Source organism: Benincasa hispida, chromosome 3 (genome assembly GCF_027475165.1).
Source record: "Benincasa hispida cultivar pf3 chromosome 3, pf3_genome.v1.1, whole genome shotgun sequence".
NCBI lineage: Eukaryota > Viridiplantae > Streptophyta > Magnoliopsida > Cucurbitales > Cucurbitaceae > Benincasa > Benincasa hispida.
In genome coordinates, this window is record NC_143480.1 from 69,885,378 (window position 1) to 69,896,123 (window position 10,746).

A 10,746-nucleotide genomic window follows, 5' to 3' on the forward strand; every position below is an offset into this window, starting at 1 on the left:
CAGCACACCCATGCGTCGAGCAACCAACCTATGCAGCACGCCCATGCATCGAGTGGCCAACCTATGCAGCACACCCATACGTCGGTGGCCAGCACCATCTGCCCATGCCAAGCAAGCTGTGCATGCTTCCTAGTGAGCCATGCATCGAGGATGGACGGTCACCTTATGCATTGGTGATGGCTAGCTCTTGCGATGTCTAAGTTGGGTTGTGATGGTGGTATGCTGGCTTGCTATGCGTTGGTTATAGGTTATGCGTTGATTATGGACTATGCGTTGAACATCCAAGAGTTGGACGCATATAAAGGATGAGATCACATAGAAAACATCATCAAACATATGTCTTCTTGAGAGGAAACCTTAGGCCTTAAGAATTTGAGGTGGTTGCATCTGAGGACATGCAATTTAAGGCTCATGCATTGGCTTTTTAGTAGGAAGACACTTAGTTTTATGTTGATAAAAAAGATGTGTTGGTAGTGTGAGGGAGAAACACTTCGACATGCAGCCAAGTAGGAGGTGTCGACTTTGGAGAAGGTTTGGATGCCTATAAATAGGGCCAAAGACATCATTTTTTCAGATCACAACTCAAAATACATTTAAGAAGAGTGGGAAAGTTGAGGAAACCTTGCGTTGATCATAGAATTTCAAAGAGGACGCATTGGATAGTGAAGTCTGGAAAACAGCATCAACTTGAGACGATGAGTTCTCCCAATTTACTCATGCGTTTAGAGTGATTCTAAAGTCACCTGAAAGCTCCGGAAGTCTAGTATTCAGGGTAGGGCTGCCAGAGAAAAAGCTCAAAGGGATCGGGCTGGAAATTGAGAAGAAGACAGAAGAGTCAGGATATCGAATAAGCTTGGGCCAGTCTTAGAGATTTTGTGATTCTGGCCAAACCACGAGAATTTTTGAGCTAAAAGTTTAAGGTAAGCTTTCTGAGACATTTGAAAATATGTTTGTAGAAGGAAGTATCTAAAAATAAGGTATAGAACTATGAGTAATCTGAGTTATAATTTGAATCTGGATTCTAAGGGTGAAAAAGGGAGCCCGAGGTAGAAAAGAAACTACTAGAGTGAAAAGTTCCTAAGCGATCGAGGTGAGTGACTAAAAAGTTTTGACTAAAATGTTTGATTTACAATGTTTTACAAAAAGCATGTTTTAAAGAAGAATATTCTCATGCCAGCTAGTTTTACAAAGTGATTTCCAAGCAAACCATGAGTTATATTTTTGAATGCATGCATGTGTGGGAAGTTTGTTGAAAAGTTATTTATATGTGTTAAATATACCCAGCATGCATTAGTATCTTTAAAGTTATGTTTTTATATGTGTTATAATTTACATGCTTTAAAGAGAAAGTCATTTATGACTAGTTTTACTTAAAACGTGATACCGAAGGACATTTGAGAAGGTATCCGCCCAACTAGATACTGAAGGACATTTGAGAAGGTGTCTATTGGTACTGAAGGACGTTTGAGAAGGTACCAAACCAACCGGATACTGAAGAATGTTTGAGAAGGTAACCTAGTAGCTCGATACTGAAGGACATTTGAGAAGGTATTTGAGTAGAAGTACCTAAGGTATGACGGTACTTAGTATGGCCATGTGCACGTAGATAGTTAGAGTCAGATTGAGCAAAAGGGTTCTCTCTTGACTAGTAGTTGGTGTTGGGATTAGTTTTACCCACAATGGGGTTACTTTCAACTGAGAAACAGTTTTACTGTTTTATGATTAAAACAACTTCATATGCTTTATGCTTGGAAAATGTTTATACTGCGTTACAAGGTACTGTAGAAAGCTTATATTTCGATTAAATTCTTTATTGAGATTTTTGCATGAGAATCAATTATCTTTCTTTAGTCACTCACTGGGCTAGCAAGCTCACCCCGTTTTCAAATGTTTTCCTTTCCCCTAGGTAGCGATCAAATCCTCAGAAGATAGCTCTGCATCTGCTCTGCCACTAAAGAATAAAGATTTTGTAACCCATCGGTTTAGGTGGTTACTGTAAATATTGTACACATGTTACTATTGTTCATATAGGGACTAGGGTTTTTTGGGTTTTGGGACTTGTGAATCTAATATTGTAATAACTCTAAATATGTTATGTTTCTGAATTAATAAATTTTGGCCTAAAGATATTCCACTGTGTATAAGTTATATTTTGGTATCAGAGTTCTTTCGCCAGTATTATTAGGCAATAAGTGTCAGCCAAAGGGTTTATAACTGCTGTAGTCATGCCCTTTCCTAGGCTAAGAGGGTGATCTGAGGCAGGGTGTGATAGCGTTCACTAGAATCTTGATGAACCTTGTGCTTCAAAGCAAATCATTAACACTTCAGTAATCTTCTTAATGTTGTACGTAGACGATATCCTACTCAATCAGAATGATATAGGTCTACTAACTGCAGTTAAGAACTAGCTAGCGACCCAATTCCAAATGAAAGATTTGGGAGAGACTTAGTTTTTTCTAGGTATACAGATCTTTCGGGATCGTAAGAACAAAGTGCTAGCACTGTCTCAGGCCTCGTACATTGACAAGATGTTGCTCAAGTACTCGATGCACGACTCCAAGAGGGGCCTACTACCGTTCAGGCATGAAGTCAATTCGTCTAAGGAAATATGTCCTAAGATGCCTCAAGAGGTTAAGGAGATGAGACGGATCAGTCTAACCCAGACCATTTTAATGTTGTTGACCTGTTTACGAAGACTCTCACGGCTATAGTGTTTGAGGGTCACCTACGGAGCATAGGTCTACAGGATCGCCCGTGGTTGGGCTAAGACAAGTGGGAGATTTTCTTGTACTGGGCTTTTATGCTCTAGTTTATTGTTTTGTACTAGGTTTTTGTACACCGCACTTCGTTTTAGGACAAGTGGGAGATTGTTGGGGTTGATGGCCTAAAGTTTCGTGTCATGTAGTTTGTAAACAGTTTGTACGAATGTTTGTATTGTTAACATATGATATTTACTTCACATCTTGTATTTTTACTCAGTTGCTTGTTTTATTTTCTTTACCACAAACCAATAAACATAAAATCCCTTGTTATCTGCATGTGACTCAAGCATGTATGTGGTGACATACAAGTGGATCATGTTTTAAGTGATAACCAAAATGGTCTGTAGTATATGGATATAGGAAGGAAACCTTATCCTGGTAACGCTACGGATGTGGCCCGCTTTGTGGAATGGTCACAAGTGTTGTGACATATCACAGATGATTTGATCCTGATCATTCGTGTTGGGGACATACGAGCGGGGGCGTCCTATACAAAGAGTTTGTATAAGACCTGATGATGAAGTGTTAACATCTCATTATATAACACCGTTCATGACAGAGACTTCATTTCACTAGCATGACCATAGGTAACATGATCTAAATCCTGAGTGAGTTGGGAACTCCTGCTATTGAGAGCGGTTCTTTGATTTGTATGGGTGCGAGTGGCCAGTCACCGATTCAAACCTACCATTTTGGGGATTCACTTGATTTGGTAGCCGGGAACTCAACTACACAAGATGGAATTCACTCCTTCCCCGAGGCAGGGGTAAGTAGATAGATAGCTCCCTTAAGGGTTGATTCTGAGGCTTGAACGATGGGGCGCCACACACCTTCTCTTAGTCTAAGAGGTGTTCACACATAGTTGGACTATGTTGTATTGTTCATTAGAAGAATCAGTGGTACTTAAGGAGTGGGATGTAACTACAGGGGAAAACAGTAATTTGGCCCAGCTGTACTTACGAGCATCTGTGAAGGGCCATCGTACTCATGATTGGTTATATCCGATGGACACAGAAATATATTTGTGGTAAAAAGAGTTCAGCTGTTTGTATTTAGTGGAATGCCTGACAGTTAACGGATGGTAGATCTCGTGGCTAAAGAGTTTAGTCAGCTATTCACAGACCGTTGGAGCTTCGAGCCACAAGTCCATTAGGTCCCCTGGGTAGCTTAGATAAAGTCGAGAACCAGTATTTGGGTTAATTTGAAATGTTCAAATTGATAAGAGGAAGTTCGAGTATATATGATATAATTGGACTGGTTAACTATATATGATATAATTTGCTAAATGTATGAGATACATTATTTTGAAGGAAATTAGATATAAATATGATTTATATCAAGTAGAGGAGAAAATACTATAGTAGATATGTGATATCAAACTATAGGATAAAAATATAATGTAATTATATTTATTATTAATTAATTGGTTAATTATATGATAATTAAGCCAAAAATAACGTTTGGATGTAGGTTAGTGGGAATGAGTAGGTTATTGTAACCAATGAAATAAAATGAAATTGTTTCATTTTTTGAATCATTCAATCGTACAAAGGAAAGAGCAAGAGCGCGTTGTTGAAAAAGAAAACGATCGCTTAAGAATTTCGAGAGCCTATACGGTAGTCCTCTTTGCCTAAACAGTCGTCTTCCTCGCGCCTAAACGACCGCACACTATTTACTACACGATCACATAGCTTCTCTAAACGATCGTATAGTGTGTTGTTTTGATAAATGATCGTATACCATTTCCTAAACGATCGTTCAGTAAAACCTACACGATCGTGTAGCTTCTCCTAAACGATAAGCATTCTGCTATGCGATAACATCTTTTTCCCTCCCACTTGCTTATCCCATACATGATTCATGTTTTCTCCTTCCTCTACCAAATTTACCAAAGACCACGCTTTGGGTTCTCACTCTGAGAATACCCGAGGCTCTTTTTTGGTGGTATCGTCCCCGCAATATTCGTGTTCGTGTGGTTTTTCATGTTGCTATTTTTGACATTTCCGCTGGGCGTTGGTAGATCGCGTGGAGGGGTTCCACTGCGTTGAGTTCCGAAGTTTGAAGATTTTCTTCAACTGGTATGGTACTCGTTCCATAATATGTATTTCGGTCACTGTGAGATCGGAGCGATCCGAACGTGCTCATGGAACTTTTGGGTAAGAGATCCTTCACATCTAAAGCGGAAGTTTTTGGAATCGTCTCAAAATCTCAATAAACTAATGGAAATCCTTGAAGGTAGATAACTTTCTTTTCAATATAAAAAGCTTTCTTGAAGAACTTATAAGTGAGATTACAAGACAATTTTCTCCAAGGGTAGTCTTTGAATAGTTCTTCTTGGTCCATAATATCTAAATGTTTTCAATTTATATGGTTGTGTGATTGCTTAGTTGCTTGGGGATTAAAATACTATCGAAGATGTAGAGGTTAACCAAGTTAACCTTAAGTGTGTCATTTTCCAAACTGCAAGGTTCTCTCTACATCTTTCCTAGATATATTATCATCTTCACTGAAGAAAGCATTTTTAAGTTCAGATTTATTTCTTGGTAAAACCTTGTCTTCTCATATTAGATAGTTCAGGAATTGTGTGGGAGCTTCGATTATTTTAAGATTAAGGAAATTTCCAAAAGGCCCATTTTTAGCTCGAATTAAATTTTCTTCATCTAATTTATTTTTAATAATCTTCAACATTTGTAGCGTTAAGTATATTGTAACCTTAAAATTTTTGTTTTCATTTACCAATATCAACTCATGTTCTACCTGTTGAAAAAATATATTAAGATAATATATTAGCAAATAAATTTTCAAAAACATTATGTAGTGTATGTAAGAAAAAAATCATTATCTATTTTCTATTGATAGACACTGATAGGGATCTATTACTGTCTATCAGTGATAGAAAGTGATAATCTTCCTTAACTTGGTCTATCATTTGGTATTCCATTGTTTATTATTGTCATATTAATTAACATCTTTGTAAAAGCAAGAAAAATACCAAAAACAACCATAAAACTTTCAACAAAATTATTATTTGGTGATTGACATTCATAGTAGTCTATCACTGTCTAGTCTTGATAGACATTGATAAAACACTATCACTATTTATGTGGGATATACTTTGATAGTAGTCTATAACTAACATCCAGTAATCACATATTGAATAAAAAATATACAGTACAAGTACCAAATACTAGAACATGTACTAAGTACTCGAAAAAGAGTCCTGCAATAGCAATAACATTATATAACAATTATATATCAGCAACTACCAGCAATAAAATTAGATTTTTATTTATCTATCAACTATCAGGATAGAGTGATAAACAATGATAAAATACTATCATTATCTATCATGAATAGAATATTGTAGTAGTCTATCACTGTCAATTAATGATAAACAATGGTAAAACACTGTCATCGTCTATCACAAGTTTCTGAGTAACTTTTATACCTTTGGTTTTACTTTCTCATTCTTCTTTTCAATTTTTATTTTCTGTGTTTTGCCTGATGATTCACTTTTAACCATTTTCCTTTTGACATTTTCTTACCATCTTTTTACAAAATTTAGGTTTAATAACTATCACCACTGAACAAAAAATAGGTTTAATAGCTATGACCATTGATAGAAGAAGAAGAAGAAGAAGAAGAAGACGGTGACGACAAAGACAAAGACGAAGATGGAGACAAAAATGAAGACGAAGAAGAAGAAGAAGCAACATCAGAAGAAGCAGCAACAACAGAAGCAACAACAATAGTAGAAGAAGAAATAGAAGAAGAAACAATGGCGATGGAATAAAAAGAAAAAAGAAGAAGAAGAAGAAGACGAAGAAGAACAACAGAGAAGAATTCGAAATTGGAATGATAGAAATGAAAATGAACAGTTAGCACGTATGCATTGGAGGAAAAACCATGGGTAAAAATCGTGGGGGAAAATCATATGCGTCTCCGATTAATCGTGGGTCGGGTCGGGTCGCCGACACAGATTGTGTTGGGAATGGCCTAAACTCGCCGTTGATGAATGTTGTTAACATATTCTATTTATCAATAAAAATGTTGTTGAGTTTTTATTCAGTAAATTACTATTGATATTGCATCCTTCCAGGAAAATCCAATAAACGAATTCATAGCTATAACATGAAAACTTCAACTATTATGTGGTGACATAAAAATGGATTAAGTTTTAGTATATAGTCAAAATGGTCTATAAATATACGGATGAGATTGGATACTTCATTCTGATGACATTATTGGATGCGGCCCATTTTGTATATTGATACAAATGATGTGATCCAAAACTCATTCATGTATAGACATGTGAGTGGGGCATCCTATTCAATGAGTTTCCATAAGATGGGACCTTGAAATAGTCACTTTTCTTTATAACAACTCTTTACTGTTAAAACTGAGTATCTGAAACTGAATGACCTAGGGTTACTCGATCTTAATCTTGAGCTAACTATGAACTCCTATTTATTCGGGATTATCCTTTGATCTGCATAGGTGAAAGTAGTCCAACAACAATGCTCAATAAGCCTCCCATTTTGGGATAAGACCGAATAGGTAGTTGAGGACATAGCTTGGAATTCACTCTTACCCGATTTAGGGTTAGTAGATGGGTTCTCTTAAATGTTGATGTTTTGTCTTGAAGAATGGGGCCTTGCCTTCTCTTGGAAGAGAGGGTTATGATTTATAAGTTGGACTATAAATCAATTGTTCAATGGACGATCAGTGAGAGCTTAAGGAGCAAGATGTATTTATAGGGGTAAACATTAATCTTTGATTCAGCTATAAATACGAACAACATATCAAGGATTGACTAATCGACTATGGTTAAAATGGACGAAAATATATCTACAATGAGGAGACTGCAACTATCGAGTTATAGTGGAATGTATAGGTAGTTAACGAATAGTGATTAATTCAGTTTAAAGAGTTTAACCAATTAATTACAAATCATCCGAACTCATAATCAGTAGGTCCATAAGGTCCCTCTACTAGCTTGTAATTTGGATTAGTAAATTGAGTATTCTTGATAAGATTTGACATTAGGGTTTAGAATTTGAAATGTTCAAATTCAATTAAGGTTTCTATTTATTGTATTCGATACAATTAAAAGTTTAATTTTATCGAAATTAAACAAAATTGGAGAAATAATTAATGTTTAAATATGATTTAAATATTAATTAAATTAATTTCATTATGATGAAATTGGTTCTTATTAATTTAATATTAGATATTAATTTTTAATTAAAATGCTTAATTAATTAATTAATTAATTAGTTTTATTTAAAAATTAATTAATTGAATTAATTTTATAAAACTAAAAAATAAAATTAAATAAGTATACAAAATTTGTTTTGGAAAACATTTTATGAAAATCAATTTGAAAATGGTTTTCAAAGTGGAGATTCCCAAAATGTTGGAAATCTCCACTATGCAATTAACTACCTTATTCATTTCTCCATTTTCTCAATCAAGTAGGAGCTGCCCTTCATGCAAACCATGTATTTGCATGGTCTAAGCTCTATAAATCAAAGTGTTGAAATGAATTATGATTCATGCTCACTAAGAACTTCAATTGAAACTCTGCAGAAATCACTAATCCCTTTTCATATCTTATATACTTCCAACTCAATTTAGTGTTTCCACCACACAATCCTTGCAAGAAAGTAGTATAGAAGATCTTGATGGTTGTCTACTTGAAGGTTGAAGCTCTTTCACGTTGATTTCAGCTGGATTTGAAGAGGATACTTCAAAGGTATTGTGTTCAGCAAACTTTCTTCTATGAAGGTTACTTTGAAGCATGTTTAAACCCAAATTAAATATGATTAGAGTGCTTATTCATTATGCTTTTTCTCCACTGCACATTAATATACTCTTATAGATTGGGCAAGTTGTTTGCATATGAGTTGGGCTGTTTTAGTATTTTAGTGGGTTGGAGTTGGATATTACCAAATCTGTGCAATTTTGCTAGATTTTTTAAATAGTTTGTCCCATCTTTCTATATCTAAAAAGCCCCCTATATAAAAATCAAAGCCCATTAAAAAATGAAATTGGCATTTGGGTTGAAGAAGATCTAGCTTCTCTTAGGAAGTTTCCCTTTTATACCTATCTCATACTCCTAAAACTTGTAATTTTGCTGCACATTTTTTTTTTGGCAAAACTTGCATCATGTTCTTCATCCCTTCTTTTATTGATTGATATTCTTTCCTCTATAACTTAGAAAGAATTCTTTAATTTTTTACCTCCATCGATATAATTACATTTGCCTTTGCTTCAATATATATATATATATAATCTATTAATAAAGAATACTAAAAATGGTTAATAATGAATGAAGTAATAAAAATTAATCACAAAAAAAGAGTTTAAATTAAAATTTGCTGGGCTGTATTTTCTAAAACTCGCAATTTGTAAAGTTAAACATTTTCTATTATCAATAAAGATGTTATTTGACATTTATTCAATATTGTTGTTGTTGAATTTGTAAATTACACTTGTAAAGACTAAATCAAATAAACTAAGATCCATGAATATTACATGAATACTTGAACTTTATGTGGAGACATAAAGATTAATTAAGTTTAAGTAAATAACCAAAACGGTCTATAGTATACGAATAAGGTTATGTGGTAACACTATCGGATGCGACCCACTCTGTAGTTGTTAGAATTTATTGTAAGGTGCTACAAACGAAGTGATCCTGATTCCTTTATGTATTGATATGAGGAGTGAAGGTGTCCTATGCATTGCGTTTGCGTAAGATCAGACCAAGAAATAAGTCACTCTTACTTTATAACATTGTTTACTGTTCGAGACTGACTATTTCGAATAGATGACCTAGATAACTCGATCTTAATCCTAAGCTAACTATGAATTTTTGTTTATTTGGGATTATCCTTAGGTTTGCATGGGTGAGGGTTAGCTCAACAGGGCCGGTTCAATAAGCCTCCTATTTCAAGGTTAAGATTGGGTAGATAGCTGGAGATATAGGGTGAAAGATGGAATTCACGCCTACCCAATTTAGGGATAGGAACAAGGTTGTTCTCTTAAGTGGTGAATCCAAGTCTTGAACAAGGGGCTCGACTCTCTTATTGGCCTGAGAGGGAGTCGATTTAATGATTGAATCACAAATCAATTGTTCATTAGAGGATCAATGGAACTTAAGGAGCAAGACGTAATTTCGAGGGTAAAACAACATTTGACCCAACCGTTATTACGATCACCTTATGAAGAGTCGACTTACTAATTATGATTAAATCAAGTGAATACAAGTATATCTACAGTGAAGAGAGTGTAACTATCGAGCTATAGTGGTGTGACTCTGTAGTTAATGAATATTGATTAATTTGGTCTAAAGAGTTTTCACCAATTAATCTCAAATCGTTGGAGCTCATAATCTGTAGGTCCAAAAGGTCCCTCTACTAGCTCGTAAACCATAAACATCTTGAATTGATAAATTGAGTGAATTTGAAATGATTTAAATTTGAAGTGTTCAAATTGAATTTAGGGTTTTAATTTGAAGTGTTCAAATTGTAAATTAGGGTTTGAATTTGAAATGTTCAATTTCAAATTAGGGTTTGTATAATTATATTTGACATAATTCAACATTTAATTTATCGAAATTAAACGAAATTGGAGTGTTCATAATATTTAAATATTGATTTAAATATTAATTACGTGAATAGAATTCATATTTAAAATTAGGTGTTTGATTAATTTAATATTAGATATTAAATTATTATTTAATTAATTACATTCCAATCAATTTTCATTTTTATTCAATTTCAGAAATTGAATTTTGTTTTTTTCTTGAATTTAGTTAATTTTGAATTAATTAAAATTAGAAATAAAAAATGGAAATTACGGTTGATAGTGGACATTTCCAAAATTTGGAAATCTTGATGTGTTTTCGTAATACACTTCCACCTAGCCCACTAAACTTATCCAATTGAAGTGTCCTATCAATGCTTACATGGTTTTGATG